The sequence below is a fragment of the Ziziphus jujuba genome, chromosome 3, assembly GCF_031755915.1.
Source record: "Ziziphus jujuba cultivar Dongzao chromosome 3, ASM3175591v1".
NCBI lineage: Eukaryota > Viridiplantae > Streptophyta > Magnoliopsida > Rosales > Rhamnaceae > Ziziphus > Ziziphus jujuba.
Window position 1 is genome coordinate 21,302,798 of NC_083381.1, and position 12,031 is coordinate 21,314,828.

A 12,031-nucleotide genomic window follows, 5' to 3' on the forward strand; every position below is an offset into this window, starting at 1 on the left:
AGCAAACAGAGATGAGAAAATGGCATCGAGTGAGCACTTGGTGCTTGAGCTTGGTGGCCTGATCTTTGGGAAATTGCTGTTCTTGAACTTCCCAAGGTAACAACTTTTCCACCCACATTGTATCACTTTTTTATTGATTCGATGGTCTATCTTTTGGTTGGAATGGTGACTGGTGGGTTTTCATATGAATTTAGACACCTAGTTTTTGATAATTGGAAAAAATCGGAGGTTTCGTACCAATACTGTTTTATTGACCTTGAGTTAGAGTTTTATATTTGTTTGTTCATTCTATGTTCAGTTGCAATGTTTTGTATAAAAAAATTGACTGTTGCCTATAAACTGGCCACAGCAGCTAATAAATACATTAGAATTGAGTTTGATTAAGAATTGGTAATCCTTCATTCATGTACAGTTTCTCAGCAACTCATTTTGGCGGTGTCAGTTTTAATTTTTGATACATGATTTTGAATTTATGCACGAGAAAGTTAAATTGTGTCATATGCTTTCTTTTCAAATTGGAGCTATTGAACCCTGTGTAAAATTAAAAATTGCTTCAAATAAGTTCTTATGCTTCTTCATTTATGGGTAAGGAAAACTACATTCATCCAACAATGGTTCTAGATATTGACAAAAAGAATGAATTAGCAACCAAAAAGGGGCAGAGAAGTGGATGTAATTTTTGATACATGATTTTGACATTATCTCATTTTCAGAGTAATTTTTGTTGATGAAAAGTCAATTTTTTGCTTTGTCAAAGAAAGTTTATAGACAGATATGTATTGAGCTTTGCCATTTGATTTGGTTCTGATTGGAGTGGAAGTGACATTAAGGAGCTTGATAACATATGAAACAAAAATAAAATACCGAGTATGGGAACTAAATTTAACATGTTGGAGAAAAAAATTGCCTTTTAAGATGAAAATTTTTACTCGGCAGTTCCTTATGGTAAAATAAAATATCAATGGCTCGATCTGAAGGTGAAAGATTGGAATATTTGTAGTGTCTTTCATGGTGTCTAATATGCTCAATGTGGAGCATGGCAACCCTAATGAATACTTGGTTCAGCTGATCTTCTCTTAGTCTAAAAGTTGGTAGCTCCGTGTCAACTTAGCTCCCTTTATAAAGTTTGTACAGTTTTGTTAATGAAACTAAAACAGTAATATTATTGAGGTGCACAGTTATAGTATTCGTGGTGCTTTGGGTTGAGAATAGGGCTGAGATTATAATAGTTTATGGGATAGATCATCTTTAGGTGCATTTTTTGTCATGTCAAGCTAAGAGACTCTACTTTTTCTTTTCTTGTTGGTTTATATATAGATTTTAGGAGCATCGCATAAGAATCATTATATCTTCTTTGATTCGGATTTTCAAGTTTCTCTGTTATTTAGATTTGCCAATCTTGGACTAGCTGTAAGAAAATTCCCAGCTAAAGCACAGGGATCTCCTGGGTTGCAGCACATATATAGTCATAGCTGGACCCCTTGTGGTGGTTTTGCAGTTAAGACCATCAGCTGAAAAATTTGAAGCTGAGTATCCGACCCACCCCCACATGATATGTGTTAAAAGGAGAGACTAATAAGAAGTGTGGGGCTAAAGAGTTTGGTTCTTTGTATAAAAAGGACTAGTCTGTTCGAAACAATCATCAAATACAGGCTCCAAATCCTGCTCTACATTCTCTAATCTCTTGGTAGGGAAAAATCCTTCTACAATTGCTACTGTCCTCTGCTTCTCTGAAAATACAAAGAAGAGAGAAGTCTAAGCTAGAGATTTGATGATCATGGCTTATTAAATACTAGAAGATTGGATTATAATTTTACAGGAGCAAGATGTGCTAGGGAGATAGAATAAAGCTGATGACTTGTTGGCAAAAGCAGTCAGAAAATAAAATTCTTCTGCTTGGTTGGGATATTGTCTACTCCAGTGATTTTCAAGTCATTTTGAACAATGATCTGAGATAACATGGAGCTATCTGTGTTTTGTTTTGGCTTTTGCTCAATAATAATAATATTCTCTTTGAACAAAAAAAAAAAGAAAAAAGCATGGGCTGATAGAATGTAATTTTTCTTTTTCTGGGGTTCTCTATAGTTTGACCACTCATATTTATCGACAAAAACCATGAGTAAGAGATTTTTTTGAAAAGCGAAAAAATTGGTTGACTACTATAATTGTGTCAAAGTGGAATTTATTCAATAATAATATAATAATAAACTTATTGTTTTATAATTTTGTTTGGAATAATTGTTTTATAATTTTTTTAAGAAATAAATGAATATACATATATATATATATATATATATATATATTACACACCCAGCCTTCCCCCTCCTGGGGCCCAGAGTCCGTTCTGGCACACCGATCCGGGTTAGACTCTGATACCATTTCTAGCCCAGGCTCAACCCGCATCAAGATATTGTCCTCTTTGGCCCAGTCCATCGGGCCTCAAGGTTTTATACTCAAAACGCGTCTTGAAGGGAAAGGTAGCATCACACTAATAAGGCATCACACCTCGTCCTTTCCAACCGATGTGGGATATTGGGATATTACACACCCATCTACTCAGTTGATTAGTTTTAGTTGGAAGAGTTGGAACTTTTGTAATATCTGGAAATTTTATTAGTGGTTGAGGTTTAATTTCTTCTTTAGAGGATTTATCAATTTTGGTTTCTATTTTATCTAATTGTTTACCTATTGTAATTAGACTTTGATTGGTGTAATTATTTTGTTCAATGACTTTCCTAGTTTCATTAATTAAATCGTTATTTTCATGTGTGGAAGTTTTAAAGGGTGAAGCTATGACCTGATTATTTAAATGGGGAATGATTATTTTTTCAACTGGAGGATGACTAGACAGGACTGTGGATTTATCTGATTTAATCCATTTTTCTTTTGTTAAAGTTTTTAAATTGTTTAAGGGATAATAAAATTTTTCAAGAAAATCGAAAAATTTAATATCAAATTTAAGTTGTAACATTGTTTGTTTCCAAGTTTGCCAAATTTTTTCTTTTTGTTCTTTAGTGTGTGATTGTCTATATTTGATTAATTTGTCGTGATTTTTATCAGACATCATTTCCTGATTTAATTGTTTCCAATTTGGCTTAAATGGTATATCTAAGGTATGTGGTTGGTGATTTATGTTGATTTGTTGGCAGGTTTCAGATGATTTATTGATTGGATGAACCTGTGTGACAGTTTTATGGTTAATTGATTTTTTAGGGGTGAAATTAAAGTGTTCTTCATTGATTATGTCTGGTATATGACTACCACTAAGTGATGACCTAGAGCTAGTACTTAATCTAGAACTCGAAGAAGAATTAGACCTAAATAATCTATCCATATTTTAATTTTTAAAATTAAATCTTTATAATATAAATCTATTCTTACCTTAATCTAATCTTTTAATTTACCCCTCTAAACAACTATCTGTTTTTCATTAACCTCTTGCTTTACCCTAATACCCTTCTTCCTAGACCTCTCATGCCGCTCCTCTCATGCCCTACACTCAACGGGTCTTACTGTTCAGTCCCACGGTCTTATTGTTCAGCTTTCGGATTCTAGGTAACACGGATACTAAAGCAATTGGCTAACTACGAACAAACAGAGGTAGCTATTGATAAATTAAAAGGCAGACAAGACTCAGAATAAATCTACGGTATAAAGGTTTAAGAATTAAAAATCAGAATATGAAACAATTAGATAGATATAACACTCTACGGGTGCTAAAACAAGAAGCAAGCATATAGATCGGAACACTTATGGCTCTGATACCAACAAGGGGGTTATCCTGGATGAATTGTAATCGATGTTTGATTAAATGATTTTCCATTTGTAATTCTTTAATTTCAGACTTGATTGTTTTAATTTCTGTTTGTAAATCTTGAACAGTTATGGGTTTATTTTTGGATTTATTGAATGTTTGTAAGGCTTCTGTTAAACATATTTTTTGAGTACTTTTATGATGCTGATTTGTTTCGTTGTGATTATCAGTTATTATCTTTTTATATTTTTTCATGTATTCGATTCTTTCATCAGGATTTTCTAATTTACTAAGTAATTTTAAAATGATATCTTCATCTTCTGTAGAAGTAGTTAAGACACTAAGTGATTGATTACAACAGGTATCTAGACAACAAGCATCTAAACATCCTAAAGTAATTTTAGGGTTATCTGTGTCACTAGTTGATTCAGTGTGAATACTTGATTCGTCAGAACTTGATTCAGTGTAAATATTGTTTTCACTATGTTCACTATCTGTGTTGTGCATACCTAAAACATTGATTAAGTTTTGTTTTTGATCTTCTGATATTTCTAATTGTTTGATTGTTTGCTTAGCTTTGCAGTTATTAGCAAAATGACCAAATTTATGACATTTATAACATTTGATTTTAGTATTATCTTTTGAGTCTTTTTTATGTTTAATTGATTTATAGAATTTGTCAGGATTAGGTTTATTGAATTTATGAGATTTATAATAAGGTTTAGAATTTGAATATTTATTATGTCTAAAAGTGTTCTTATATGATTTGTTTTTGATTTTGTTCTGCCTAGAGGGTGCTATAGTAGATAGGCCATATTGTTGACAAAAGTTTCCTAATTCATATTTAGTTTTCTTTTTATCATTATTTAGTTGATTAGTGATTTTCATATCAGTGCACATTTTTAATCCTTCTTTTTTGATTATTGAGACTATATCGCCATAAGCTAATGAATCGTAATCTATGTGACCACTATCATTACTTAAGACATTTCTGATTTTTCTAGCAAATAATTGGGGTAGACCATTAATAAATTTTTCTTTCCAAAAAGGTTGATTACTATCATTTCTCATCATGATTCCAGTGGTGAATGTTTGGACATACCATTCAAAATCACTAAGAGTGGGACAGTGTAAATTAGTTAATTGACTATGAATTCTTTCTGTGACAGCTGTAGGGGTTCCTATAAAATGTCTAATGATTGTGGCTAACAAGGTATTGACACCGTCAGGGACACCTTGACCTATTGATTCGTCAAATATGGAGAATCCTTCTTCATCTAATTTGACTGCATGAATGATTTCTGATTTAGATTGATCTGTTAAATGTTTTTCCCACCAGTAGTGTAACGTACCGGTAAAACCTGTGACTAATAATTCAACAATTTCAGGTTGGGGAAGGTTTTGATTAGTAAAATAACTATTAGCAACCATGGACATGTGGTGTAATTTGGTTAATATTTCTTGTTCTTTTAAACCATCGATATTCCATTCGTATAGTTTATCAGAACTAACAGAGAATTGATTTTTAGAGGTGGATTCTTGAAATTCAGGGGGTAATGGTTTGTTATTCCATTGTTTAAAATTATTAAATCTTGGTTTGTGATTTTTAAGTTCATTTTCTAATCTTAATTTGTGTAATTGTTGTTCTAATTCTTGAATTTTAATTCTTTGTAAATCTTTTTCTATTTCATTATCTCTTCGAGATATATTATCAGAAGAGATTGACTCGATGATTGGTTGATTAAGGGATCTTCTTGAGGAGGTTTCTCCTAAGGATTGATTAGATCTAGAATTTCTATCAAAAGAGATTCGAACTGATCCATCATCAGATTGTGAGATGAACTCAGTGTTGGTTAATATATTTTGAATAGGTGTTGGACTTCGGACATCAGTTAATACCCAATCAGAGGGTAAATTAACATCTGACCATTTGATTAATTTAGGAATTTGAATATTTAAATCTTGATATTGACTCTGGATTAACATAGTATGACCTTTAGCATTATGTTGTTTAGCTTTAAAGTTCATATTAGTTCCTGAGACTTTATAATGAATTCTGTAAATTAAGGCTAAGGGTTGACGACCTTCGTCAAAGTGGTAACCCGAAGTTTTTAAATTGAGAGTTAAGACCTTTAGAATGCACGGATCTGTTAAACTGACTGGAAAATTAGGATAACAGTCAAAATGAACAGGACCATTACATAAACTGGTTTCTATAACTCCAAAGACACTTTGATTAAAATTTTTAAAGCTAGCGTCTCTAAGACACAGTAGTATAGATGAATTTGTTCCTAACTTAGTTAGGGGTTTGAGAGAGAATTAGAGAGTTTCCTTGGCAGAGTTTCTCCTCTTTTCTTCTTCTCTTTATTTCCCACAATTCTTCAATAATCAATTGTAATCAAAATATTTGAGAGTTAGTTTGAGTGTTTTGTAATCAATTGAGATACCAAGTTTGTGGTTCTCTCCAAAATCAAGTAAGCATTTATCATTCATATATCATCCATTTATTTCATTTAAATTAATTTTTATATATTGCTTGGCTGGTTATACCGCCTTCAATATTGTTTTCATTTAATCATTTATTTTAATTATTAATTTTCATTATACTTGGCTGGCTTTGCCGCCTATTTATCTTATTTTGTCATTTTCATTTCCTTCCGCTTCCATATTCATACTCTGTCTCTTCCATATCAGAGCCATAAGTGTTCCGATCTATATGCTTTCTACTTCTTTTAGCGCCCGTAGAGTATTATATCTGTTTAATTCATTCATTTCCTTGTCTTAATTTCTAAAGGTTTATTAAGCCAACTTTATTGTTGTCATTCGTGTTCGTCCCTAGCTGAACAGTAAATGGTCCGTGTCTGAACAATAAGTCCCAGGTGAGGCATGAGAGGAGCGGTCTGAGAGGTCAAGGGAAGAGAGCAATCATATGTCAATAGTAAATTTGAATTAATAGAGTTTTAAAAATTAAAATTTGAAAATGGATAAATTATTTAGATCTAATTCTTCTACTAGTTCTAGATTAAGTACTAGCTCTAGGTCATCACTTAATGGAAATCAAATACTAGACAAAGTTAATAAAGAACATATTAATTACCCCTCCTTTAGTCCAACTTGTAATAAATCTAATATCCCTAATAAATCTATCAGTAATAATATATCTCTAGGATCGTCTAGTAATAATCAAAAATCTAGATCTACAAATCAAAATGAAAGCTGCCAACAAATCAATACTAATCAATGGAGACCAAATTACAAATATCTAAATCAAGAATTTCAATTAGAAAAACACAAAGATCAATTATTAAATACACCATTCAAACCTAACTGGACTAAATTATATAAAGAAAGTAAATCTATAAAAAACTTAGATAATATGCTTAATTATCACGAAACATATAACAAAGAACAAAAAGCTAATATCTTAGCTAGTTGGAAACAAACAATGATCACACTTAAAAAAGAAATTTTCTTTTTCGAATATTTAGAAAAATATCATTATCATCCTTTAAATCAATTTAACATCATAAAAAATGCACCAGTTAAACAATCAAAGAATAAATCAACAGTTGTGTCAAATCACCCTTTAGATACAAAAATAATCACACCTTCTCCTATAGAATCATCCCCTAATCATCCTAGTCTAAATACCTTAGATAATTCAAAATCACCTCTTAGTACCATAGATCCTAAAGTATTAAAAATGCAGAAAAATAAATGTCTTAATTGTAAACAGTATGGTCACCTTAAACATAGATGTCCTAATCAATATTCAAATCAAAATTTAAAACATTTTGCTGAACTTCCATTCCATGATCCTAGCCCTCCACTACCTCATAAAAAATCAATTCAACCACCTCCTTCGGAACCCAACCAAAAACAAACAGATTTTACCCAAACCAAATTAAAAACAAACCACATTGAGTCAGTACCCATCACAATTCAAGATTTACAATCTGAACCCAAAAAAGATTTAACAGATAAATCAAAAATTCAATGTAAAAAGTTTGGTCACTTTGCTACTGAATGCAAAGTTAAACAAACCATTAATCAATTAGAAAAATCAGAAAATCAAACACAAAATTTAATCAATGTGTTAGGATTACACAACACCGATGGTGAACACAGTGAAAACAACATCTACACTGAATCAAGTTCTGACGAACCAAGTCACCACCCTAAATCATCTAGTGACACAGATCACCCTAAAATCACTTTAGGATGTCTAGATGCCTGTTGTCTAGATACTTGTTGTAATCAAACACTTAGTGTCTTAACCACTTCTACAGATGATGAAGATATCATCTTAGAACTAATCAACAAATTAGAAAACCCTGAGGAACGAATCAATTACATAAGAAAATATAAATCAATCATAACTGATAAACATAAAGAAACCATTCCCTTTGATAAAAGTAATCAAAAAATAGGTTTGACAGAAGCCTTACAAACCTCTAGTAAATCAAAAAATAAACAAATCACCATCCAAGATTTACAATTAGATATTAAATCAATTAGGTCTGAAATTGACCAATTAAAAATGGAAACCCATTTAATCAAACATAGTTTGCAATTTATGCAAGAAAATCTTAACCCTAATCAAGACCAGGAAGAAGGATCTTCCCAAGAAAATCATTTAACTAATGGCACATTAAAATCACCATAACAATCAAAGATTTTCAATTAACCACCATAGCTCTTCTAGACTCAGGAGCAGATTTAAACTGTATCCAAGAAGGTCTTATCCCTAATCAATATTATACCAAAACCAAAGAAAGATTAAGTTCTGCCAATGGCAGTAAAATGGATCTAAAATATGAAGTTAATCAAGTCCAAATCAGTCATATTTGTTATACAACCTCCTTTGTTTTAATCAAAAATATGACAGACCAAGTCATATTAGGAATCCCTTTTCTTTCTTTGCTATATCCATTTCTTGTCAATCATGATGGAATCACCAGTCACCCTTTAGGTGAGAAAATCAAATTTGATTTCTTGCTCCAATCAAATAATATCCAAACTCTTCAAGATCAATCCATTTCCAAAACGATTAATCAAATCCAAATCAATTATTCTCCTTTTTATTCCTCTTATCTTATCTTGTTCCAATCATTCAATCAATCTTGCATCCACATATTACAAATATTTAAAAATTTATATATATATATATATATATATATATCTTTTTGCATATTTTTCAAATATCTGCATATTTTCAAAAAAATGTTTTCTCTAATCATTTCATTTACAGCATGTCTCGCCCCAGCGGCTACATGATAATCAACTGCAATTCAGTTCCTATTTGGAGTGGAGAAAATTCTGAAAAGAATTTCCCAACCCAATTTGAACTTGATACCCCCCAAAGAGCTTTAATCAATTCCATTTGGAATCAAAACCATTTTGAATCACCAGAAGAAAAATCATATTTTATTCAAACCCTAAATAACCTTTGTTTTTATTTACAATCAATCAAACAAAAGCCTGATAGCAAATACTATTCCCATTATATTTTATTCACAGGCCCAAACCCTGGCCTTTACAAAACATGGTCCCAAATAGCCCATGAACTCACTGACCAAATCAATACCCAATACCGAGGCTATTATAGTCTCCATGAAGCCCTTGAAATCACCCATAGAGAATTAGGTCCAAAAGCCTTTGTTCACCCTTGGGTCAGAATGGATCCAGAGTTTTCCAAAACTCTCCGTTCCGTCCAACAAATCATTTCTAATCAAGCCTCTAGTTCCAAATCAACATATAGAATGCAAAACAATCAAACTAGACCAATCACTGGTTTTGTTCATTACCATTCAAACAATCAAATTATTCAATATCCAGATCCAATAGATCTCCTCAATAACCCATATCTAGATCACCCTCTAGAAATCCAAGTCCAACAACTAAATCACAAAAATCAATGTCTTGAACACCAAGTTCAAACTCTTCTCCATAATAATGCCATACACCAGCTTCACATTAATCACCTCCAATCAGACCTTGATTACTGGATCAAAAACCCGAATCACCTTTTTAATCAAAACCAAGCTTCAACCAGCCAATCCATCCTTTTAAATCAACCCTCAAATTATCCTCTAATCAAAAATTCCACTTTACCATGGAATCCAGTTCGTATCTTTTTCTACCCAAATCAATGGTTACACCAGGCTGGTTTACCCAGTGGCATTATTTCCAGCATTTGGAAAATTAAAAAGAAACAATTTTATGAAGAATTTGACTTTCTTCAAAAAATGTTAAGATCATTTATTCAATCACCCAATACATGTCCTCGTGGTATGTATGTATATTCAGAAGCTGCTTTGCATCCTTCCAATATCAAATGTACCACATGTGACCCAGAAAATATTCCTCTTAATCACATTGGCTGCCCCCATGAAATCAATTATTGTATTTATCGTGTTGGCATTTATGCCCCAACCTTCCACAATTTTATCTTCCAAAATAAACCAATCACTTGGGCCACCCTCTTTGACTGGGGATTAGTTGAAACCCTCGTATTTACCCACACAAATCAAGCCCAAAACTGTACTGACCTAATCAAAATGGCCATCACCTGCCTTTTCATACCCCATCATGCTACTCCATTAAAAAATCAAAGATATATTGCTGTTCATATCACATCCACACCTCCAGAATGGATTCATGGATGGGAACCAGCAAGACATTTAATCACTTTTGAAAAATCAAAATATGCTACTAATCACTTTCGCCAAGACGAACAGGTACAAAGATGTTCCAGCCCAATCACCAGACAATTACGCCACTGGAGAGCTGCTGTGTATGGAGACAATTTCAACCTCCAACACATTAATCAAAAAAATTTTTTAGCAAAAGAAAATCAATATACAAAATTATATTTACATCAAGGATTCCGTTATGTGTGGAATGATGTATTTACATCTTTTCATTACAAAACAATGTATCCGGACCTTGCTGCTATTTACTATAAAATGTTCAAAAAACAAAAAATCATTAATGTAGATGTTGAAAGAATCATCAATAACAATCAAGAATCAGACGACGATATAGAAATCGATCCAGATGAAGACGACACTTACCAGTATGATGATGAAGAAGATCACAACATCAACAACATACTGGAAGCCTGAGTCATAATCAAACATCAGGAATCTTTGACAGTACAAAGTTACTTTCAAAATTGCACCCTCAAAAGCAGATCACGAGACTTTACTGTTCAAATCACTATTCATGAACAGTAAAAGGAGCCGAAAGCATATCACTATTCAATCAACTATTCACGCACTGTTCACCGATAGAGCACTGTTCAATCACCTATTCACCAACACGAACCAAGTCCTCCTTTGCCTATTTAAAGGAGCCTCATTTTCATTTGTAATCAAGTTTTGTTGAAGGCAATATTGAGAGAGAATTAGAGAGTTTCCTTGGCAGAGTTTCTCCTCTTTTCTTCTTCTCTTTATTTCCCACAATTCTTCAATAATCAATTGTAACCAAAATATTTGAGAGTTAGTTTGAGTGTTTTGTAATCAATTGAGATACCAAGCTTGTGGTTCTCTCCATAATCAAGTAAGCATTTGCATTTCATTATTTAAAATTACTTTTATTTTAATCATTTATTTTCATTATACTTGGCTGGCTCTGCCGCCTATTTATCTTTTCATTTACTTATTTATTTTCATTATACTTGGCTGGCTCTGCCGCCTATCTATCTTATTTTGTTATATTCATTTCCTTCCGCTTTCATATTCATACTCTGTTTCTTCCATATCTGTTCTTCTTGTTCTTCTTATTATATACTCTATTTGTTATACCCTTATTGGTATCAGAGCCTTATACCCTTAGATTAAATGCACTTTAGTAATTTTTAGTTTATAATACAATATAAAATCTTATAATTAGAAATTAGACAAGTAAAAATATCATTAAAATTTTTTTTTGTTCAATTTCTTTATTTTTCACAAAAACAATTCCTTAGTTACTTAAATGTTTAAATTGAAAGTCTAAATTAAAATGGTACTATACTAATAAAAAATCTCTTCCAATTCTAATTTCTTTTAAAATATGTAGCTCAATTTTAAAAGCTTCTTTTCTTTTGAATCTTGAAAGGTTGCACTTTGTATTCCAAAAAAGAAAACAAAACAAACAAGCTGGATCCCCAAGAAGAAAATGTCAGTTATATATTTTGGGAAAATTCATTAATGTTCTATCAGAAGGTTATTATGGACATTTTTGAAACATGCTTCTCTTCTCTGTCTTCCTATGTGAGAGAAAGAAGGTGAA